Consider the following 26,239-nt stretch of genomic DNA (forward strand, 5'->3'; position numbering starts at 1 on the left):
CTTAAAAGGACTGCAATCACAACTATTCCCTACTCCCAAGCTATCTGTAGATTTGTGCGAAAATTGGCTTGAAATTAACAAGGTATAGCGCACACAGCAACAGCGGTGCCGTCTAACACGCAACTGCAGCAGTGAGAAAATGGTGGCGACGGGGAAAATGGCTTGGTCTTATAGGGCAAGGAGATGTGACATACACTGCCAATGACACATGCCCTTGCTTGTGTGAAAAACAGCAGTTCGCTCCGTGTGTGCGCTGCTGATAGGCTGACAGACTGCACCTCCCCACTGCAAATGCGGGAAAGAGAAAAAAAAATGGAGATCTTCATTATTCCTGCAGAGATCCATCCCCTGCCCCTCCCCCCACCCCGCTGTACACTCAAACTGCGTATTAACATTAATTTTCATCATTACTGAGAAAAAATCCAGTTATGATTTTGGTGCACGAACAGTTATCGAACATAACCTCGAACAGCCGAATTTTTCTCAAATCGTTCGTGTTCGCCGAACGGCTCGAACACCGCCCAAAACAGCTCGAATTTGAGATTGGCGAACAGTTCGAGTAGAACAACGCTCATCTCTATTTAAGACATTGCTGCCCGGATTACATAACCTATACGGATATGTCAACTGTTGTTCAGATTTATGGTACCAGACAACCAGGATTACAGTACAATATTAACAAGCTGCAATTGGTAAGACTCCAGCTCCTCTCTGGCTCAGAAGGTAATGAATAGCTCTGTCTGTGTCCACATGAATGTTTATCAGGTCAGACATACAGTAGGATACTTCATGCTCCTGCATTAACCTCCAGCCCTAGTACTCACAGACAACAGGGCTTCCACTTCACAAGCACTTCAGCATGAAGATGTTAAGAAGATTACAAGAAAAGCCTCTCATCACAATTTGACTTCCCCAGCCAGATAAATTACAAATGCATCGGTCATCTGTCCGGCATCTGAAACCAAGGTTCAAACATCTCCGCAGGTGATGGGTCATATTCTGCTGGAGAAGTTTATTTGACCTGAAGTAAGAAGACTAAAAAGGTTTAAGGAAAAGCTATGATGTATATGCATCCCTGCATCTAATGTTTACACTCAGCTTAGACCTGAGGCATTGTTTAGTTTTTTACTTAATGTCTTATGTGTGTTGATACGTGTATTTATTTCCTTTTTTTTGTACAGGTATTTTAACTATTCTGTCAATTTGAATTTCCACCTAAAACTTAACTAAAAAAATGTCTGCCACTGTGGTGTATGATAGGTAATCAACGACGAATGATAAGTTATCAATATTGAAGTCCAGAAAATCCCTTTAAAAAAGATGCTGTTTTCATGTAGGCAGGAATCTAACTTGGTAGCAATTTGTTGTTGTATATCAGGTTGATACTCTTAAATGTTAAAGGAAATCTGCCAGTTCATTCTGCCTAAACTGATTACATGACTATGTAGGCTTAGAATATAAGTAATCATGTACGTTTATTTAAAAAAGTGCTTCTATAGTGTTGAAAAATTAACTTTAGAAGTGTTATGCAAATTAGGCCTGAAGTGCACTGGGTGGGACAGAGCACCCCCACTGCCTCGGGTCCCAGGTCTGCTCTCAGCCTAACTCCGCCCTCCACTAGGTGATTGACATGCTGCAGTAGTGCAGACTAGCTGTCAATCACTTAGCAGAGGGCGGAGTATGGAGCTGTTAGCCGAGACAGTGGAAGTGCACCGTCCCGCTTCCAGCCTCATTTTTATAACATATCTTAAGGGAGTTTCTTAATACAGCATCACTTTTCTTTAACAAAGGTATAAAATTACTTATGTTCTCTAACCTAAAAAGTGTATCAATGGATTAGGGGTCGATTAAATTAACGGATATATTCCTTTAAATTATGCTGCTGGAGTGGTACAAGAGGCCCCATATATGGTGTCCATCATTCAGATCAGTGTTTCCCAAACCTCAGTCCTAATGGTCCCCAAAAGCTCATGCTTTCAGGATTTCCTTAGTACTGCACAGGTGAGACAATTCCTGATGCCTTGATGATACTTCCATTACCTATGTAATACTAAAGAAATCCTGAGAAGATGGCATGTTGGAGGCCATGAGGCCGTGGAGTTTGGGAAACATTGATTCAGTTGAACATTAAGCTCAATGGCCTGGCAGTCTACCTGTCAAACATATAGCATGAAGCGTTTCTATTATGCTGGACAGTTTAAAGGGCACAAAATGACTGTTCAAACTAAGCACTTTGTAGCGTGTATAGCTGTAGTAAAAACCTTACCTTTACTGTCCGAATCCATTGCTGTTTTTGCCAATAATTTTTCTTTGTTCATATATTCTAATGAGCAGCTCGGTGCTTTTTTGGCTTGGCCAACAGTTCAGTGCACCTTCCTGCCTATTTTTTACACATATATCTCTCCTACCCTTTCTTGATTGACAGCTTGGGTTTTACAGGAGCTATAGAAAGGCAAATACAGATAGAACATACTGTGGGTGTGAAGATGCACTGAACTGTTCCGCCACAACCAAGGTGCGCAGAGTACCTCAATTGCATATTTTAATATGGAATGATTTATGGGAAATACAGCAAGGTAGTGGAGTAGTGCCGATCCATACAAAGCCTGTGCTACTCACCTCCCGTATTCCAGCAATGTTTCTCATCTCTGGCCTTTTTTGTTTCTGAACAACCGACTACAGTGCAGCAAAGCCTTAATTTTGCACCATGGTGCAGCCTTTACCGGGCACTGGCTTCTTAGATGTCAGACCTTTGTCAATTAGCTGATCATTAGTAGCGCCTACTTTAGTTAAGGGGACAATATCTTCGTAATCAGTAATCAAACAATCCACATCTACTGGGGATAAGATAAAGGAGAAAAAAACTATTTCTTAAAATATATATATATATATGTATATATATATATATATATATATATATATATATATATATATATATATATATATATATATATATATATATCCCAAATACGATCTGTATTCCAATTCCAATAGGCAACAAAGGAGCATACTTATTGGCTATAAAACCCAGACTGCTTTTATGATGAAGAGATAAACCTTTTAAATGGTTATGATAGCACAGGCAGGATCTGGACAAGTTAGGGCATTTTTATAGATCATACGGAAGACTGTAAATCTTCTAATGCTTATGGATTCCATTTAAAACTTTATTAAAGCCCATATCATAAATATCCACATTGAACAGAAACTTAAAGGTGGTAAAGATGTGGGAATCCATCACGGCGTGAACTTGTCTGAACTCCACCGTAGAACTTTGTGGATGTAGAAGAGAAAGAAAGAGCATTTCAGGAAAACTGTTGATACTTTGTGACATAGCCTGATAAAGATAATACACGCAGTAGCTGCTATGAAGCTTTTTATCTACCTTCCACACCCTGGTCTTTGTGTTAAAGCACAGTTTATGTCATCCTTGAAGACTTGTGTCTTTTTCGGAATAATAACTGTTCACTGTTTTTGCCATTAATACATTATCTGCAGAATTTTATAGTACGTAGAACCGGATGAACCATCTAGTCTGCCATATTCTTGCTTGATTTAAAACCCATAGTCAAATTTAAAAGCCTTAGCTATATACTTAGAATAGCCCTATATCTATCCGAGACGTTTATAATTTCCCTACAGTTCTTAGAAAACCTGTATTAACCTGATATTCATTGTGATTTGTCCTTGTGTAATTTGCGTTTTATACAGTCTTTAAATCGTTCTCTTATTCTTAAAATTCGACTAATGCTCTTAACTGATATCTTAACACCCATCAGAAGAAGGTACTAAAGTCTTCTTGGTACACTTGCCAGCAATGTGTAATGCAAATCAGCTAGTATGTCATAATCCAATAAAGTTGCCTAGTATATCACCTTGGAAAAAGATGTCTCACGGTATGACCTTAACATCGGCATTCTTTCAATATTGGCATATTTTATGCATGAAAGTGATAACGTTTTACCGTCTTATGGCACTGCAGGGAAGTTTCCTTCTGCCCATTGAAGATTATTACCTATTCCGAGGTGGTTATGATTATAGATACTTACTAAAGACAAGAATAATTGACCATAAAAAACCTTTTATATTCTCACAATTATTTTTGCATTGACTTAAAGTGTCAGGAAAATAGGGTTTTATTAGTGGGTCTCTAATTTTGCCTTCATTGAATTTTATCTAGACTTTTCCTAACAATGTTTTTTTTATATATGAGTCTTAAAGGTTGGCATTGGTACAAAAGAACAATTTGTTACAGAATCTTTAAAGAATGGGAGTTTCATAGTCTTAGTGTGTGATTGAATATCAAATAAAATGAAATGTATGGATCAGCAAAGGTGCCTATACTGTGGTAAGAGAATGATCTACAGGTACGTCAAGTGCTAACTCAGGAGATTTAAATCAAACCTTGACAAGTACATTGTTCCTTCAGATCTCATAGACAAAGAGCTTCAAATAGGCCTAATGAAGACACAACTAAAGGCTGAGTTAGAATTGATATATGGAATAGAAAGAGTTTGTGAACTGGCCTAATATTTGAAGAGGATCAGAGTCACAGTGGACAAGTGGAGTACAATTGGCTTTATTTATTGTTGTTTGTTGCCTATGAGTCTAATTACACTTTTTAGGACGTAGATTACTGACCATTCCCTTTCACCTACCCAATTATGCTCAATTATCTGTGGTTTCTATAGTCCCTGATGGATAAGTTCAAAGGAAAGAAAGAACCTTTCCTTTGTGCATGATGTCCAAAACAACCAGAGTACACTTTGACTGATAAAAGGCAATGACCTGAGTGAAAAGAAAATCTTTAAAAGCAGTAACCTAGAAAGAAAAGGCAGATATTAAAGAGAACTATACAATTAGATTTTACCGTTTGACCACTAGTGTGTAGAATATGAATATATAATGGATAAATAGATAGATAGATAGATAAATATGGGAAAGATAGATAGATAGATAGATATGGGAAAGATAGATAGATAGATAGATAGATAGATAGATAGATAGATAGATAGATAGGCAGAAAATAGAGGTGCAGCACTATCAATATAGGAAAAAAATGAGGAATAGGTGCAAAGCCTCTCAGGTACAACCAAAACCTGAAATAATTAAAAAAAAGACAGAGGCATCACTCCAAAAGAGTCAACTATATGGTGCTTTTATTGACCTATCATGTCAAAAATGGCAACGTTTCGTCCCTAGCGAGGGTTGAGCTTGAAAAAGTCCCTAACTCTTTTGGAGTGATGCCTCTATCTTTTTTTTATTATTTTAGATAGATAGATAGATAGATAGATAGATGTTATGCACACGCCCGGGCTAAGCGGCGTGTGCGTGTGATTGGTAGTGATTCCACTGGACCGTGCCGGAGAGTGAATGCCTGGAGGGGCGTGACTAAGTATTCACCCGATCCGACCAGGGTCGCACGACGGCATACGACGCCAGTGCACCAAGGAGGAACCGAGCAAAGGGACCAGGTGCTACTCCAGGACAGACCCCGGACACGGCTGTTGACCCACACAGGGGAATACAGGAACAGGCTGGTAGGCTGGCACACAGACTGGAGGGTATAGGCAGGCACGACTGGTATGCAGGCAGGCGGGTATGCAGGCAGGGGGGTAAAGGCAAGCACAGCTAGAGTGCAGACAGGGAGGCACTAGCAGGTAGGAACACAGGCGGGATAGGGCCCAGTACACACTGGGACTCAGGAACATTACAGGCAGAGGGGTACAGGCAGGGCAGGACAGGACTGCCGGAGCAGCGGGCAGAAGCAGGGCAGGACAGGACTGCCGGAGCAGCGGGCAGAAGCAGGGCAGGACAGGACTGCCGGAGCAGCGGGCAGAAGCAGGGCAGGACAGGACTGCCGGAGCAGCGGGCAGAAGCAGGGCAGGACAGGACTGCCGGAGCAGCGGGCAGAAGCAGGGCAGGACAGGACTCTGTTCACACGGAACAGACAGGAAGGGAAAGACAGAGCCAGATACTCACACAGTACTTGCAGGGACAACAAGCAGGAGTTAGGTACGAGTTCAGACTCTGCAGAAAAAGGAAGGGAACGGACATAGAGGCAAAACAGGTAAAGGACAGGAGAAAGTTCAGACTGGAACTGAGTGTACGGAGGAGACCGACACTGCAGAGGGATACAGGAGCGGGTCTGGGAATACGGCCCCCAGAGAGGCGGAACGAACAGGCAAGGAGCGTGTTCAGACAGGACAGACCAGACACAGGAGCGGGTCTAGGAAATCGGCCACTAGAAGGCGGAACGAACAGGCAAGGAGCGTGTTCAGACAGGACAGACAAGAGAACACAGAAAGGACTCAGTTCAGACACGGGAACTAATACCGCAAAGCAGGAGACATACAGGACTTAGTTCAGACACGGGAACTAATACCGCAAAGCAGGAGACATACAGGACACAGTTCAGACACGGGAGCTGATACCGCAAAGCAGGAGACATACAGGACTCAGTTCAGACACGGGAACTGATACAAAAAGCAGGAGACATACAGGACTCAGTTCAGACACGGGAACTGATACAAAAAGCAGGAGACATACAGGACTTAGTTCAGACACGGGAACTAATACCGCAAAGCAGGAGAAATACAGGACTCAGTTCAGACACGGGAACTGATACAAAAAGCAGGAGACATACAGGACTCAGTTCAGACACGGAAACTGATACAAAAAGCAGGAGACATACAGGACTTAGTTCAGACACGGGAACTAATACCGCAAAGCAGGAGACATACAGGACTAAGTTCAGACAGGCCTGGAAATACAGCCTCCAGGAAAGGCAGACAAGGAAACAAAGACGGGACCTGGCACCTTCAGAGTGCAAGCACACACTGAAGGAAAACACTATGCTCAGGCAGGGATAGAAGGGAGCTGCTGAGCTATATACCAAGTGTCAGACAGCAATAGGCTGAGGACGCACAAGGGGTGTGACCCACAGCAGGTACAAAAAGCAGGAAGTGATCGGGCGCCGCCCTTAAGCAGCAGAGACAGACACAAACAGACAGCATGGAGGGAAGCCAGAGAGACATACTGGACAGGAGATCAAGTGCGCGCTCCTGCACAGTGGGAAATGGACCACTATGCAAGGACGCCGCCAGGTATGTTACAGTACCTCCCCCCTTACGCCCCCTCTTCTTCAGGCCTGCCAGAATCTTCCGCAGGGAATTCGAGGACCAGTCGTTCACTGGGTTGGAGGGGGACAGAGACTTGAGGGTAATCTCTGCTTCGAGGTACATCTTGTCAAGCTCACAGGAAAAAATAGACGGGTTATCAGGTACATAATGAGGAAAAGTCACTGTCTCTTTGTTATCTGGTGGTACCCCGGAGGATTCAGGAAACAACTGGAGGTCCTCCGCCGGGTCAGAAGAGTGCAGAGGCTCAGAGAAAACAACTGCTTCAGAGTACACTAGGTCGGACTCACTGGAGGAAGCAGGCGAGGTATCGGGTACCGAGTATAGGAAAGTCTCTGTCCATTCACCACCAGGTGGCACCCCGAAGGGTTCTGAACACAACTGGAGGTCCTCCGCCTGGTCGGAGGGGTGTAGAGACTCGGGAGTAACCTCTGCTTCGGAGTACACTAGGTTGGACTCACTGGAGGAAGCAGGCGAGGAAAAGGGTACCGAGTATAGGAAAGTCTCTGTCCATTCACCACCAGGTGGCACCCCGAAGGGTTCTGAACACAACTGGAGGTCCTCCGCCTGGTCGGAGGGGTGTAGAGACTCGGGAGTAACTTCTGCTTCGGAGTACACTAGGTTGGACTCACTGGACGAAGCGAGCGAGGTATCAGGTACAGAGTATAGGAGAGTCTCTGTCCTTTCGCTACCAGGTAGCACCCCGAAGGGTTCAGGAGACAACTGGAGATCCTCCGCCTGGTCGGAGGGGTGTAGAGACTCGGAGGTAACTACCACTTTGGGGTACCCATTGTCAGGCTCACAGGACGAAGCGGACAAAGTATTGAGTACTGGGTGTAGAGAAGTCTCTCTCCATTTGTCATCGAGTGGTATCCCGGAGGATTCAGGAGGCAACAGGGGATCCTCCGCCAGGTAGTAGAGGTGCACAGACTCAGAGGTAACCACAGCTTTGGAGCATCCTTGGACATGCACACCGGTTAAAGAGAGAGAAGCATCTGATGCCGGGTGCAGGAAGTTCTCCTGTGTGGAGTCTGGATGGGCAGAAGTCTCTTCGGACAGGAGAACTGGTGCACTACCCACGCACATTACCCATTGGGGTTTCTCCGGGATACAGGGAGATGAAGCTTCAGTAGGGACTTCAAGGTTGGGGTCAGGAGGTCTCAGGGAGGACAGACCCTGGCGTGACGGCTTGCCTCTACGTCTAGCACGTCTGGACTGCCTCTTGAGGTTGAGAGAAGTATTCCGGAAAGCGTAGTCACCCTGTGAGGATTCTGGGTGGGCAGTAGTCTCATTGGGCTGGAGGACTATTGCGCTACCCACACACATTACCCATCGGGGCTGCTCCGGGATATTGGGAGGTGAAGCTTCAGCAGGAGCCTCCGGGTTAGGATCATCGAAGACCATTAGAAAGGCCACCAGGAAGGCCATTAGGTCCCGGAGGATCGGATCCTGTGTTTCATATAGGGGGTTGATCCATTCCAAGGCATCACCCGCCAGGTAAGACATAATAAAGGCCACTTTAGCCCAATCGGAAGGAAAATAGAGAGGGTAGGCCTTAAAGTGTAGCATGCATTGCTCCACAAATGCACGACACTGTCTTGGATCCCCATAGTAACGTGGCGGATCCGCAGGAACGAGAGCTGATAGATCCATCTGGACGGTGCGTAATTTCGCCTGGAACTCAGCTAAGAGAAAAAAAAATTTATTTATTTTATTTTAATGCATATATTCGCTGGAAAAACTTCTCAAAGAGCGAAGGCCGTGGGGCTCAACGGGAACCATGGCCTGAGCATGCTGTTATGCACACGCCCGGGCTAAGCGGCGTGTGCGTGTGATTGGTAGTGATTCCACTGGACCGTGCCGGAGAGTGAATGCCTGGAGGGGCGTGACTAAGTATTCACCCGATCCGACCAGGGTCGCACGACGGCATACGACGCCAGTGCACCAAGGAGGAACCGAGCAAAGGGACCAGGTGCTACTCCAGGACAGACCCCGGACACGGCTGTTGACCCACACAGGGGAATACAGGAACAGGCTGGTAGGCTGGCACACAGACTGGAGGGTATAGGCAGGCACGACTGGTATGCAGGCAGGCGGGTATGCAGGCAGGGGGGTAAAGGCAAGCACAGCTAGAGTGCAGACATGGAGGCACTAGCAGGTAGGAACACAGGCGGGATAGGGCCCAGTACACACTGGGACTCAGGAACATTACAGGCAGAGGGGTACAGGCAGGGCAGGACAGGACTGCTGGAGCAGCGGGCAGAAGCAGGGCAGGACAGGTCTGCCGGAGCAGCGGGCAGAAGCAGGGCAGGACAGGACTGCCGGAGCAGCGGGCAGAAGCAGGGCAGGACAGGACTGCCGGAGCAGCGGGCAGAAGCAGGGCAGGACAGGACTGCCGGAGCAGCGGGCAGAAGCAGGGCAGGACAGGACTCTGTTCACACGGAACAGACAGGAAGGGAAAGACAGAGCCAGATACTCACACAGTACTTGCAGGGACAACAAGCAGGAGTTAGGTACGAGTTCAGACTCTGCAGAAAAAGGAAGGGAACGGACATAGAGGCAAAACAGGTAAAGGACAGGAGAAAGTTCAGACTGGAACTGAGTGTACGGAGGAGACCGACACTGCAGAGGGATACAGGAGCGGGTCTGGGAATACGGCCCCCAGAGAGGCGGAACGAACAGGCAAGGAGCGTGTTCAGACAGGACAGACCAGACACAGGAGCGGGTCTAGGAAATCGGCCACTAGAAGGCGGAACGAACAGGCAAGGAGCGTGTTCAGACAGGACAGACAAGAGAACACAGAAAGGACTCAGTTCAGACACGGGAACTAATACCGCAAAGCAGGAGACATACAGGACTTAGTTCAGACACGGGAACTAATACCGCAAAGCAGGAGACATACAGGACACAGTTCAGACACGGGAGCTGATACCGCAAAGCAGGAGACATACAGGACTCAGTTCAGACACGGGAACTGATACAAAAAGCAGGAGACATACAGGACTCAGTTCAGACACGGGAACTGATACAAAAAGCAGGAGACATACAGGACTTATTTCAGACACGGGAACTAATACCGCAAAGCAGGAGAAATACAGGACTCAGTTCAGACACGGGAACTGATACAAAAAGCAGGAGACATACAGGACTCAGTTCAGACACGGAAACTGATACAAAAAGCAGGAGACATACAGGACTTAGTTCAGACACGGGAACTAATACCGCAAAGCAGGAGACATACAGGACTAAGTTCAGACAGGCCTGGAAATACAGCCTCCAGGAAAGGCAGACAAGGAAACAAAGACGGGACCTGGCACCTTCAGAGTGCAAGCACACACTGAAGGAAAACACTATGCTCAGGCAGGGATAGAAGGGAGCTGCTGAGCTATATACCAAGTGTCAGACAGCAATAGGCTGAGGACGCACAAGGGGTGTGACCCACAGCAGGTACAAAAAGCAGGAAGTGATCGGGCGCCGCCCTTAAGCAGCAGAGACAGACACAAACAGACAGCATGGAGGGAAGCCAGAGAGACATACTGGACAGGAGATCAAGTGCGCGCTCCTGCACAGTGGGAAATGGACCACTATGCAAGGACGCCGCCAGGTATGTTACAATAGATAGATAGATAGATAGATAGATAGATAGATAGATAGATAGATAGATAGAAATACAGGAACAGCACCAAACAAAAGAGTGGGTGCAAAGCCACTTGGAGTGCTGCCTGATTTTTCTATATCATAGATAGATAGAAAGATAGATAGACAGATAGATCGATAGATAAATAGATAGATAGATAGATAGATAGATAGATAGATAGATCGATAGATAAATAGTAAAAATGGAAACACTCCAAAGTCCAAATTAAAAAATAGATGGTGCCTGTATTAACCCATGAATTACAGTACAGAGTTATGTTTCTCAAGAAGGAAAAATATATATCTTTGTACTGCGTTAGTTAGTAGATAGAAAAATATTACGATTTGGGAGTCCTCAGTGGTTGATACCTTTAAATGGCTAACTGAAAAGATGAGAACAAATTGCAAGCTTTCAAAACTACTCAGGTCTCTGCATCAAGTGTGGAATCCTGATGAAGAGACCCTAGTAGTCTCGAAAGCTTGTAATTTGTTACAATCTTTTCAGTTAGCCATTTAAAGGTAACAACCACTGGTGTAACATAGTGAGTTTAAATAACAGACCGTAGACATAATTATACAATTGTCAATTAATAAAAAACATCATACAAAGATCTGTCAACATGATGCATATTATATCACCCATAGTATATACCATAATCACATGATCATACAGTACATGTGTGTGAATAATCATTAAGGCAATGTTAGCTTATATAAAATATGTATAGTCTTTTAAGTGAATGATTACCATCACTATGTAAATGCATACCTTAAAATCAAAGAAGATTTACCCCATATGAGAAGATATGACCTCTAATGTATATAAGCAAAGTTAAGACAGAGCTCTCCAGGAAGTTCCAAAGTGAAAAAAAAGTTATTTATTGCTCCATACACGTAATAGAGCAGCTATGTTTCTACTTATACATTCTTTATCAAGCTTTTAGCTTCACTATGTTTATATTTATTTGCACCGAGTGGATTCCTCCAGCACTTATGGACTGTGTGACTCCTATTTGCCCTGGGGGTGCTGCCGACAATCCACTGATATGCTCGGATAAAAACAAAAGTGGCGTGTGGCATACTATGAGTGCCACATCGCTTGTCAGACTCATGATTAGGCATAAACCAATCAGATAGGGCATCCCCGCAAAACTAAAACACCATCTAAAATGGAACATCATACATGAAATTTATATAGTGGATTTCCACAGAGTAGACAATAGTGTCAAGAATCTAAGAATTGTCACCAAAGGTAGTTAAAGGAAAGGCAGCACAGGCAATTTGAAAGAGGGGATGAGTGTCTCTAAAGACTTAATCCAACAGTCATCAATAGTCAAAAAATATGGAGAGTGAGGTCACACATCCAGTGAAATAAACCTTTTGTTCACCTATTTGATGTTTCAGCTCCAATGAGCTTCCTCAAGCATGTGTCACCAATATGCCTTCTGACCATCAAAACCATTAAAAAATAGAAAATTAGGCAATTAGTACCATTGTGTGTGGCAACAATGGCCAGCACCCATCTGGAGTGAGTGCAGTCTGCACTCACATTGAGTAACTACAACATTTTGTTTTCAGCCTAGAAAACCCTTTTAACAGAAGCTCATTGAATCTACACTCAAGCTATGGATATCTCTAGGATTCAAATATACTTGTCAAAAACTTCTTAGAAAAATCCAGAAGTGGGTGCCAACACAGAATGCAGAAAGTTATAGATACAACTAGAGTGAGCAAATTTAAACAAGTGTAATTAAACTCTATTCAGAGATTACAAATATCTCCAATATGCTGATATTTTTGTAATTCACTGGTAACCATTTTGCTGAAAAGTAAAAAACTATCAAAAGGTTAAAAACCAATAAAAACAATAATATTCACCCTACAGTTCTCCTCTATAGCCCCTCTCACTGTCAATCGTCTGGTACTCAATGCATCTTCTTATCTCCAACAAGTGGTGAATCTCCAGGACTTCCGGCTCTGATGAGGTCCAGGATTGTACTGCACATGTTCTCTCAGAATTATGGCGCACGTTGTGACATCATTATATTGTGAAATTAAGCATGCTTGCGCAGAACACTCTGGGACCTCTTCTGAGCCATAAGTCAAGACAAACTTGAATTTTGCCAGATCTGCTCATCACTAGATACAATATTACATCTATGATTCTCTGCAAATGGTATCAAGCCTTCTACTGGAGTGCTTGTGGAAGTGTTGCCAGATGAAGTTTAAAAAGTTTAAACCTTACAGGCATCCATAACCATTAACATTGTGTTACTGTCTACGAAAGGAATAGTTTGATGGTTGGCACCAAGGGCAGTCTTCTAGAGTTCTGTGGTAGGAATTATATCCAATGTATATATCGTAGACAACTACAACATTTAGTTTCCGATAAAAGGAGTCGTTTTTTATCTGGAGATCAGCATCGACATCCATTTACAGTGTGAAAGGCAATGTTTCAAGCCTTTCTTGACCTTGGTCATGGTCTAAGTGTCTATGTGGGTGTTCTTGTTCCTGTTGTTACTTTCATAAGAAAGCAGCTGTCTCCAAAAGGTAAGGAGACAGCAGGAACAAGAACAACCATGTACCCCGTGCAGGATATCATTTTGCTTGATTCTAAGCCAACTTTTCAGGCCATCCTGAAGCTCTGTGTGGGTGAAGTTGTTCATAATACTGTCTTTAGAAGACAGGATCTGTCTCCTTAAAAATTCAACAGTAGGAGCAAGTACGCCAACATAGAAACTTGTGCCTTGCAGGCCAACCAGTTTGCTTGATTTGCTCTCAAACCAAGTTGTAACAAAACTTGGGTTCTTACAAATCTGGATTTTTGGGGAATGTTAAAGAGAATTCAGTTTACCTTGAATCAATTCACTCTCTGGTCTACGTACAAACATGATTCAGTGCTGGGCCTATGGGTAATAATAGAAAATCATGCTAAAAGTATGGCATGTAAAAGTTTGGGCACCGCTGGTCAAAATTACTGTTATTGTGAACAGTTAAACAAGTTGAAGATGAAACGATCTCTAAAACGCCTAAAGTTATAGATCACACATTTCCTTTGTATTTTAGGCAACAAAAATATACAAATTCTCATCTTTTACATTTTAAAACTTACAAAAACTAAAATGGGTCGATGCAAAAGTTTAAGCACCCTGCATGGTTAGTACCAAGTAGCACCACCATTTGAAAGTTTCATAGGTTGTATACACTTTTTGTAGCCAGCCAAAAGTCTTTCAATTCTTGTTTGAGGGATTTTCATCCATTCTTCCTTGGAAAATTCTTCCAGTTCTGTGAGATTCCTGGGTCGTCTTGCATGCACAATTTGAGGACAACTCACAGTTTTTCAATGATGTTCAGATCAGGCGACTGTGAGGGCCATTGTAAAACCTTCTGCTTGCGCCTTTTGAGATAGTCTATTGTGGATTTTGACGTGTGTCTAGGATTAGTGATGGGCGAGCACTAAAATGCTCGGGTGCTCATTGCTCGGGTCAAGAAAATTGGAATGCTCAGGTGCTCGACCCAAGCAACGAGCCCAATGTAAGTCTATGGGAAACTCAATTATTTCTCCGGAGGCCCCCCCGGCGGTCTGCAGAGGGACTAGAAATTGCGGAAATCGATGTGAACAGTGCTCAAATGACATGGGAACAGCATGGGGAAGACCCCTGGAAGCATTTCTGACCCCCAGGTCACTGCTGTGAACAATGTTGTCAGAGGTATTACACCACTTTTACGGACTCACAATAAAACATTCAAAAACAAAACCAAAATAGATTTTCCTGGAAAAATGTTAAGGAACATCCTTTGCAGGGTAATGACTTGTATATAAGGCAAAATAAATATGCAAAAACAAAAATGCTCCTCCACACCTTGGGCTATGTTCACACATAGAATTTTTGATGCATTTTTGCACTTTTGCATTGCTTTCAACCAAGACAAATGCATTCACTGGGAAATGTCATTTTAACATTTTACAACCTTATCTGGCCATGTAGTGTGTGACTCACCATCAGACACATCCTGTTTCATTTATGATGGAGGTACTCTGAAAGTCACAAAGCCTATTTTTATAGGGGCAAACTTACTATTCTTAAAGGGCCAGCAGTCAGCCCTCGCTATTGTTAGAGAGTCATCAGCCGGCTATGCTTTGTTGTTCACATTATTAACGAGTGGGTCTACTATACTGTTATTGTGTATGCAGTGACCACAAGGGCTGCCAAAAATTTAGACACACGTAACCCAATACCCCTTTGAAGAGACATAGAGGAGGGTCTCAGTAAAAAAAATGTTCCCATTATAAAGGAGCAGGTCTCCTATAGTGGTAATGCCGATGCTGTGACTGCAAAGCCTGACAAAATTTGGGAAAAACCCCACTACCAATTTAAAGACACATAGAGCAGGGCCACAGTAACGACATGTTCTCATTACAAAGGAGCGGTTCTGCTATACAGTTATAGGGTATGCAGTGAGTTCAACGGATGCCTAAATTAGGGAAACACCCCAATACCAATTTAAAGACACATAGAGGTGGGCCTTAGTAATGACATGTTCACATTACAAAAGGAGCGGTTCTGCTATACAGTTATAGGGTATGCAGTGAGTACAACAGCTGCAGAGATGTAGAGGAGGGCCTCAAGAAAAAATGCTCCCATTATTAGGAAGTGGGTCTCCCATAGTGTTTGCCTATGCAGCGAATACAAAAGCTGCCAAAAATTTGGAGGCACTCCAATGCCCCTTGGAAGACGCATAGAGGTCAGAGAGCCTCTTGAAAACAATGTTCACATTATTAGGAAGTGGGTCTCCCATAGTGCTTGCCTATGCAGTGAATGCAAAAGCTGCCAAAAATTTGGAGGCACTCCAATGCCCCGTAGAAGAGACATAGAGGGCCTCATGAAAAAATGTTCCCATTATTAGGAAGTGGGTCTCCCATTGTGTTTGCCTCTGGAGTGAAGCAAGAGCTGCCAAAATATGGAGGAACTCCAATGCCCCTTGAAAGACACGTAGAGGAGGTGATATGGTAGATATGGTGGTGAATGATATGGTGATGGAGGATGAGGAGAAGGAGGAGGACAAGAGAAAATAGACAAAATCAAGAAGCATATACCCATGTGTCGGTGTGAAGAGATGCATGGGAATAGACCTCCCAAAAAAAGACACTGGATTTGAGTTTATGTTACACTGCAATCATTCTGTGGTGTTGAGAAGTCTGGTCCAATCCAGCCCTTGTTCATTTTTATAAGACTCAGCCTGTCAGCATTTTCAGTTGACAGGCGGATGCGCTTATCAGTTATAATTCCACCAACAGTACTAAAGACCCACTCTGACAAAACGCCAGCAGTAGGGCAGGCCAGGACCTCCAAGGCATAGAGAGCCAGTCCATGCCACGTGTCCAGCTTGGATACCTAATAATTATAATGCACAGAGGAATCATGGAGGACATTGGTACGGTCAGCAAGGTACTCCTTCACCATCTTCCCAAACTTTTCACTCCTTGTGAGAGTACCCCGCGCCTCAGGGCCTCCAAGATGGGAAGGTCTGAGAAAACTGTCCCAGAACTTTGACAGTGTTCCCCTACCTCTGCTGGATTGGAGTTGTTTCTCTCTCGCCTGTACTCCTTGGTTGTCCAATGAAATGTGACCTCTGCTGCCAGCGTTTTCAGATGGGAAATTTTTTAATAATTCCGCAACAATGGCCTTCTGGTACTGCCCCATTTTAGTAGACCTATCAGCCTCGGGAACAGAAGATAGAAAGTTCTCTTTGTAGCGTGGGTCTAGAGGTGTCACCAATCAGTAATAACTGTCACCCAAAATTTGGAGAATGCGAAGGTCACGGGAAAGGCAGCATAACATAAACTCATGCGTGCCAGACTGCTAACAGGCAAGACTTCCATGTCCTCACCAAGAGGACTACTGATTATGCTCTCCTCCTCCTCCTCCTCCTCCCGGTCCTCAGTCCATCCACGCTGAACAGACAGTATGACAGTTGTGCAGGTGGTGCCATCTATAGCACATGAAACTAGCTCCTCCTCCTCCTCATTGTCACCCAATCCACGTTGGGATGAGATGAGGCTGGGCTGTGTGTAATCACCCTGTATGGTTCCTTGCTCCATCTCATCGTGCTACGCCTTCAATGCATGCTCTTTGATTGTGAGCAGAGAGCGTTTCAGAAGACAGAGAAATGGGATGGTGATGCTAATTATGGCGCCGCTCACCATCTTGGTGGAGTCCTCAAAGTTTTGGAGGATGGTATATATGTCTGACATCCATGTCCACTCCATTTGTGTGGAGTCTGAACTGAAAACCGATGGCCTTGTTGATGCCACGAGGTTAAGCACATGGGCCAGGCATGGAACGTGTATGAGCTCATCTCGCCTCAGAGCTGCCAACAGGTTTCAGTCATTGTCACACACGACCATGCCTGGCGTAGGTTCAGCGGTGTCAGCCACAGATCTGCCTGCTCTTTCAGAGCTGTCCACAACTCTTTAGTGTTGTGTGGTTTGTCACCTAAGCTTATTAGTTTCAGCAGTGCCTGTTGCTGCTGGCCGAGGCGGTGCTGCAGTGCTTCCAGCTTGCGACTGATGGAGTTATTTCGGAGATGGATGCTGAAGAGGAGGAGGAGGTGTAGGAGCTGTAGAATGTGGGGGAAACCCTGATTGACTCAGGGCCCACAATCCTTGGCGTCGGGAGGACAAGTTCTGTCCCAAGGTCCGACTGGGTCCCGGCTTCCACTATGTTAACCCAGTGTGCGGTCAATGAGATGTACCGTCCCTGCTTTCAAGCACTTGTCCAGGTGTCCGTGGTTAGGTAGACTTTCCCAGTAACTTCCTTGTTGAGGGCACGGCTAATGTTGTGGGACGTGCTCATGTAATGCGGGAATGGCAAACCGGGAGAAATAGTGGAGGCTGGGGACCGTGTACCGAGGGACGGCGCCCGCCATCAGTTTGCGGAAAGCTTCCATCTCCACGAGCTTAAATGGCAACATTTCAAGCGCAAGCAGTCGTGAAATGTGGGAATTTAGTAGTGTGGCCTGTGGGGCGTTAGCTTCGTATTTGCGCTTGCATTCCAAGGACTGGGGTAGGGACAACTGAATGCTGCACTGGGACAAGGACGTGGACATGCTTGCTTATGATGCTAGTTGAGAGTGTGCAACGACAGGTGCAGGGCAGGAGGCATCTTCTCATGCACCAAGGACAGGGGATTGGCTAGCATGCACAACAGCTGTAGAAGCAGTGGTGCCACCCGCAGACTCTGTTCCTGGACCCTGGGGTTCGGCCCACTTAGTTGGGTGCTTTGCTGCCATGTGCCTGATCATGCTGGTGGTGGTCAGTCTGGTAGTTTTGCTACCCCTGCTGATGCTGGCCTGGCAGGTGGTGCAAATGGCCTTTTTGGGGTTATTGGTAGAGTCTTTAAAAAACAACCAGACTCGGGAAGACCTAACAGTTGTACTGGCAACTTCCGTCGTGTTGATGTTACAGGGAACGGTTGCCCGCTTCGTGTCTGCGACTACCACACTGCTTCTTCCTGCCTGTTGTGGTGCTACGCCTCCCTCCCCCTGTGTGCTGCTGTCCTCGCTCTGTTTGTCCCCCTGCCAGGTTGGGTCAGTTACTATATCATCCACCAACTCGTCTTCCACTTCCGCACCCTGGTCTTCCTCCTGACTTTCTGGCAATCGTGTCTCATCATTGTCCACCTCTTGTGACGCTTTCCCACCGTCGCCTTCGTGTGACCATGGCTGCTCAAATATTTTGGCATCGCTGCTTTCAATCTCCTCTTGCCCTGCTTCAAGTGAACCGGGCGAGAGGCCTGAATCTATAAATGGAAAAGTGAACAGCTCTTCGGAGTGTCCATGTGTGGGATCAGTTATCTCAGGGCATTTGCCCTGGTGGGAGGAAGCAGGATCAGGGTGAGGAATATGCAGTGCAGACTCACGGCTACTGAGACTTGATGATGTGGAAGACAGGGTGGTGGTGGCTAAGTGACTGGAAGCATTATCTGCTATCCAACCAATAACCTTTTCGCACTGCTCTGTGTTCAATAGTGGTGCTCTGCGGTCCCCTATTAATTGGGGCAGGAAGGTTGAGCGAGAAGATGTGGGTGTTTGTTGTGGCACAATTTCCGCTAGCCCATGGCCTCGGCCTCCTCCTCTGCATGCACCACCATCACCATAACGTCCACTTCCCCGTCCCTTGCCACGCGCCTTGCCCATTTTAAATGGAGGACACTATTTTCCACGTTCACTACAAATGGCTGGATTTGAACCACAGTGATATGTGATACGTGTGATGGAATTATGGAAAAATATCTGTAAAAGCACCAGCAGCAGACAAAACTGGAATGGACCCCCTTGCTTTATGCACTGCAGTCTGCCACAAACACTGCCTGCCTGCCTGCCTATGACTGATATCTATGCAGCTGGATTAGTCCTCAGAAGGACTGTTAGTTGAGATGGATATGTGTATAATATATTGTGGTATACCTACACTAACTAAGAAACAAGCAAATCTCTCCCTAGCTCAGCAGCACCTCTCCCTCCACTGCCTGATTCCAGAGTAGACTGTGACGAGCATGGTGGTGCCAGGTCTGATATAGACCTGACGACGCTGTGCGGCCAGCCGATCACTCTAATGCCACAACCAATATGGCTGTGGCATTACAGTGTGTGGCAGACAATCCCTGCATGTTCATTGGCTCTCTAAAGAGTGCAAAACATGAAGGGAGGGGACCCGAGCTCCCGCAGAGAAACCCCGGAAATACTCAGCGAGCTCCGAGCATTTTGAGCAGTGAGATGCTCAGGCGAGTACTGAGAAGTAGCGAGCATGCTCCCTCATCACTATTTAGGATCAATATTCATTTGTAGAAGTCATCCTCTTTTCAGATTTTTTAAAAATGTTGTTATACAGTTATATGAAAAAGTTTGGGCACCCCTATTAATCTTAAGCTTAATGTTTTTAAAAAATTGGTGTTTTTGCAACAGCTATTTCAGTTTGATATATGTAATAACTGTTGGACACAGTAATGTTTCTGCCTTGAAATGAGGTTTATTGTACTAACAGAAAATGTGTACTCTGCATTCAAACAAAATTTGACAGGTGCATAAGTATGGGCACCCTTATCATTTTCTTGTTTTAAATACTCCTACCTACTTTTTACTGACGTACTAAAGCACTTTTTTTGGTTTTGTAACCTCATTGAGTTTTGAACTTCATAGTCAGGTGTATGCAATCATGAGAAAAGCTACTTAAAGTGGCCACTTGCAAGTTGTTCTCCTGTTTGAATCTCCTCTGAAGAGTGGCATCATGGGCTCCTCAAAACAACTGTCAAATGATCTGAAAACAAAGATTATTCAACATAGTTGTTCAGGGGAAGGATACAAAAAGCTGTCTCAGAGATTTAACCTGTCAGTTTCCACTGTGAGGAACATAGTAAGGAAATGGAAGAACACAGGGACAGTTCTTGTTAAGGCCAGAAGTGGCAGGCCAAGAAAAACATCAGAAAGGCAGAGAAGAAGAATGGTGAGATCAGTCAAGGACAATCCTCAGACCACCTCCAGAGAGCTGCAGCATCAACTTGCTGCAGATGGTGTCACTGTGCATTGGTCAACTATACAACGCACTTTGCACAAAGAGAAGCTGTATGGGAGAGTGATGCGAAAGAAGCCGTTTCTGCAAGCACGCCACAAACAGAGTCAGCAGAGGTATGCAAAAGCACATTTGGAGAAGCCAATTTCTTTTTGGAAGAAGGTCCTGTGGACTGATGAAACCAAGATTGAGTTGTTTGGTCATACAAAAAGGCATTATGCATGGCGGCAGAAAAACACGGCATTCCAAGAAAAACACTTGCTACCCACAGTAAAATTTGGTGGAGGTTCCATCATGCTTTGGGGCTGTGTGGCCAATGCCGGCACCGGGAATCTTGTTAAAGTTGAGGGACGCATGGATTCCACTCAGTATCAGCAGATTCTTGACAATAATGTTCAAGAATCAGTGATAAAGTTGAAGTTACGCAGGGGATGGATCTTTCAGCAAGACAATGATCCAAAACACCGCTCCAAATCTACTCAGGCATTCATGCAGAGGAACAATTACAATGTTCTGAAATGGCCATCCCAGTCCCCAGACCTGAATATCATTGAACATCTGTGGGATCATTTGAAGAGGGCTGTCCATGCTCAGCGACCATCAAACTTAACTGAACTGGAATTGTTTTGTAAAGAGGAATGGTCAAAAATACCTTCATCCAGGATCCAGGAACTCATTAAAAGCTACAGGAAGCGACTAGAGGCTGTTATTTTTGCAAAAGGAGGATCTAATAAATATTAATGTCACTTTTCTGGTGAGGTGCCCATACTTATGCACCTGTCAAATTTTGTTTGAATGCAGATTGCACATTTTCTGTTAGTACAATAAACCTCATTTCAAGGCAGAAACATTACTGTGTCCAACAGTTATTACATATATCAAACTGAAATAGCTGTGGCAAAAACACCAATTTTTAAAAAACATTAAGCTTAAGATTAATAGGGGTGCCCAAACTTTTTCATATAACTGTATTGTATCAATAATTTGTCAAAATTGCATTTAATCCATTCTTCCCTCTACCAGTGAAATGTTCCCCATGCCATTGGCTTCAACACAATCCCAAAGCATGATTGATCCACCCACATGCTTAATGGTTGGCAAAATGTACTTTCCTGAAATTCTGTGCCCTTTTTTCTCCACACATACCTTTGATCATTGTGGCCAAAGAGTTCTATCTTAACCTCATCGGTCCACAGGACTTATTTCCACAATGCATGGGGCTTGTTTAGATGTTCTTTTGCATACTTCTGACGCTGGTTTTATGGTGAGGGCACATGAGAGGATTTCTTCTGATGATTTTTCCATGAAGGCCATATTTGTGCAGGTGTCTGTGAACAGTAGAACAATGTACCACAACTCGTTCTTTTGCAGTCAAGCGGGGGTTCTGATTTGCCTCTCTACCAATTCTACGAGCAGCTCTCACTGAAATTTGCTTGGTCTTCCAGACCTTATCTTGGCCTCCACTATTCCTGTTAACTGGCATTTCTTAATTAAATTTCGAACTGAGGAAAGGGCAACTTGAAAACACTTTGCTATCTTCTTATAGCCTTCTCCTGCTTTGTGGGCCTCCATCATTGTCATGTTCAGAGTGCCATGCAGCTGCTTAGGAGAACCCATGGCTACTGTTTTTTAGCACAAGGTTAGAAGAGGCTAGGTTTTTACAAATCTGGGAAATTTGCATCACCTGGCCTATCCTAACAATGATAGTGAACAACCCATAACCCTATTAGGCTAATTAAGGTCTGAAACCTTGGTCAAACTTATCTGAGCTCACAAATCTAAAAGGGTGCCCAAACTTTTGCATTGGCCAATTTCCTTTTTGTAATTTTGAAATGTAAAAGAAGACAATATTTTTTTTTTTGCCTAAAATACAAAGCAAATGTGTCGTTTTCAACTTTAGCCCTTTTAGAGATAATTTCATCTTTAAGGGTATGTGCACACGATGCAGAAATGCTCAGGATTTTTTCCTGAGCATTTCTGCATCTCTCTGGCAGGAAAAAACGCATGCGGATTGTACATGCGGTTTCCTGCCAGGGACATGCGGAAATGAAGCGGTCTTCACTTTCATTTCCGCATGCGGGTTGACAAGCGCTTCCCAAGCGATTTTAGCATCACTTGGAAAGTGCTTGTCAACTTCACACTATATAAATCCATGCAACCGGCATGGATTTATATAGTGTGTGAATGTCAAAAAATAAAAAATAAATATATACTTTACCCTCTGATGGCCCCCCCGTGTCCTGCTTCGCTCGGTCCCGGCTGCCGGCAGTGAAGACTTTAGGTCACATGACTCTGACGTCAGCGAAGGTCCTTCTTCATTCAACCGCGAAGTGCGGGGAATCAAGCAGGAGCGCTGCGCGGGCCGTCAGAAGGTGAGAATATATATATTTTTTATTTTATTCTTTTTTTTTTAATGGTACCTGAGTCTGGATGAGAGTCCTCTCATCCACACCCGGGTACCATCCGCACATTAGACCGCATGAAAAGCGCATCAACATATACAGTGATGCGAATTCCATGCTTTCTAATGCAAGTCAATGGCGGCAAAAGAGCAGCGTTTCCGCAAAATTAATTGACATGCTGCTCCGCATCATGGGCACAGCACATGCGGATTTCAATTGGGGAACATTGCTGCCCTTCTACCATGCGTTTTTCATGCGTTTCCGCGGCGTTTACGCAACTGCAAAAACGCCGCGGAAACGCATGAAAAACGCATCGTGTGAACTCAGCCTAACTTACTTAACTGGTCACAATAACAGTAATTTTGACCAAGGGTTCCCAAACTTTTACATGCTACTGTAATGACATCATATGTTATTTGGTGGCAAAACAGATTGGCAGGCTACGCTAAACTGTAGCTACACAGCAATATGCCAGGCATAGGATATATATATATATACATATATATATAATATATATATATATATATATATATTTTGGTCTCGTGATGATAAGTATAAATTATTTTAATCTGTAGTCACCTTTTTTATTATTAAATACTGTAGTAGGACTTATCTTCAGACTCTGGTCTAGCTACCTGAATAAGCACTAGAAGAGGAATATTTTTTGTGCCAATTTTTTTCACTACACCATTCTATGAGCCTTATTCCACTATTATATATAAATGTATACATCCATATCTAGTTCATATTCCTACATCCGAACTAAACAGATAAGAAAAGGAAACATAGAGCTAATATCTATTAATATCTAAAACCTCTAAGTGAATATTTGTATTTTTTATGAATATCGATACAGCATTCATAACCTAGCTGCTAATTGCAAACTATTTGGCTTCCCTCTAGAATTTACACAGATGATTTTTGGGAAATGACCAATGCATTTTATTGTATACAAATCCAAATTAGGAATGAAGCTTTTATCCCAGTAACAAGTGGCCTCTTGTGTATTGTACAGCTGAAGTCAGCATGGAGCACAGTTGTGAGTCTATCATTTCATTAGCACTCAGGTCTCTGTGAAGCTTCTTGGAATGCAGTTTAGATTGTATTGATAGAATTGGGAAAGGCCTGATACAGCATTATTGTAGCAGACAGAGACACTGAGACCAATGATGTGTGCTTTTTAATGTGGAAAGTCCATTAGAAGACTGCCCACTGCGGACTACAAATGGTAAAATCATATGCACTGTACTGATTTGCTCAGTACTACTTTTACTGTATACCTAGTAATGCTTATTTCAGCTCCTCCTGACTAATCAAAACACTGCTTTTTTCATTTTTTCTTTTTTTCAGAATGCATGGTTAAAATACAAGAACTCTTAAATAGTAAATTCACACTAAGATAAGTTGGGGCCAATGGCTATGAATTATAGAGAGTATGCAACTTTATGATAAATCTTAATTTCCTCTAAGGAGTGTGAATATTAAAAAAAAAACGAAAAAAGCAAACCATTGTTTCAGACATGGGGCTGCCTATGTAGCTTTTTTTTGCTGCATATTTTCTTTAAGCACCGAAGTTTGCTGAGAATAAGCTTAGGTTTTAATTACCTCACTGTATATATGTTTTTCCAAACTACATATATTCTTTATTTTTATTAATTATCTTTTTCAGCTCCAGCAGGATGACACAGGGTGCTGCTTTGTGGCACTGTTGTGTGTAACAGGATGAAGAAATCAGATACCAGAGCATAGATGTGAAACTTAGGCCAGCAGGCCAAATCTGGCCCGCAATGTAATTATATTTGGTCTTCGAAAAAATACCAAATGTCTTCTAGAGCTGTCCCACCAGAAGACAGCAGATGCACCTCTAATACTACAGATCCAACGGTTCCGATCCAGCACACTCATGATTACTACAAGGCTGTTTACAACATGCCCCATAGTAGCGCGTTCCCCAACTATGATGCATTTCTTGACCGGCATTCATCTGAGGCAGAAGGTCCCTCTTCTTCTCCTTACATCAGTGTGCACTCCCCAATGCCCATACATCTCAGCATGCATAGTGCCTACTACCCTCTATATCCTCCACAAGCTGGGAACACTGTGTATTTGTGTTTGACATCCCTGTGAGAGGGAGCTCATGAATTGAGGAGGTGTGGTGCCATTGGGCAAAGTATGCTTTTGGCCTCATAAGGTGCTGGACTGGGGTGGAGTTGGTCTGAACAATGTCATGAATTAATGTGATGGATCAGAAATAGGGACATGTGTTTTAGGATCCTATAGAAGGCTGTGGGAAGAACTTGCCTTTTGGAATTGCTTTGGAGCACATGAAAGTTTGGCTCTTTTCTTTGGTGGGGCTTGAAGGTTGAGTCACAGAGTGAATGATGGGTTAGTTGTTAACTATCAGTGGTCTAGGGCTGATAGAGTGGTACCCCCCAGACGGAGATCTCACGCAGATGCCATCATTCACTAAGGTGGAGATCGAGCAAGGAGAGAGGCCGGAGAGCTGCAGTGCCAAACTCGCTGAACTTGCAACTCATCTGTATAAAAATTTGCATGGATTTTTTTTTGCATGAATAGACTTCTTACAAATGGAATCAAAGATTTCTAAAACAAAGGTGTGTATTTAAACTACATAGATGACATTAGTTTGGGGTGTAAAAACTTGCTGACAGATTCCCTTTAAGACTGAACCATCACTGGACCTGAACATGTTAGGCCATAAGTTGAACTCAATGGATTTATGTCAACCTTCAACCTTAAAAATTATGAAACTTCATTTTCATTTTTTTTTCTTTTAAAACGGAAGCCATAGTTTTCTGCCAGACCATCATAAGATGACCTAAGAGACCTAATTTACTCATAATGCAGTCAGTCAGAATGCCATCATCCTGTGAAAACTAGCAACATTTTTTGATGGAAGCTGTGAATAAAGTTTCCAGTTCAAATGTGAGCGGTGCAAAAAAAACAACAACACTTTTTATAGATATACAAACATCTTTTTATTATGACAAATTATTCATTTGGGACTAAACTTCCTTAAACTCTAAGTAACTAAGAAATAGTTGATAAGTGTTCTTATATTAATTCCAATAGTAATAAAATAAAAAAAAATCCAGGAATTTGGTCTTCCAGGACATCTGGTTAAAATCAGATTTCAGGAGTCCAGAGGGTTTTACACTTTCAATGCCACTCAAACTTCTTTTCCTTCTGCTTACATTGACTTGGATTTGTGTCTTTACTTCAAATTTCCATTGTATTGGCAATTCTTCCTTCAAATTAAATGTTTTAACATATTGTTCATGGATGATGGCCCATTATTCTTTTCAGTTTGACAAGCTCCAAACTACTGGAGCAGTAAAAATCTTCAATAGTATTAATATCCATAATGCTTCCAATCAGCTCATTTCTGGTGTTAATCATATATTCATATTCTGCTTTATGAAATGCACTAAGGCTGAGATCACACCAGTGTATTTCTTCTCATCCAGGAG

This window comes from Phyllobates terribilis, unplaced genomic scaffold (assembly GCF_046119375.1).
Source record: "Phyllobates terribilis strain yellow unplaced genomic scaffold, ASM4611937v1 Scaffold_11__3_contigs__length_659146591, whole genome shotgun sequence".
NCBI lineage: Eukaryota > Metazoa > Chordata > Amphibia > Anura > Dendrobatidae > Phyllobates > Phyllobates terribilis.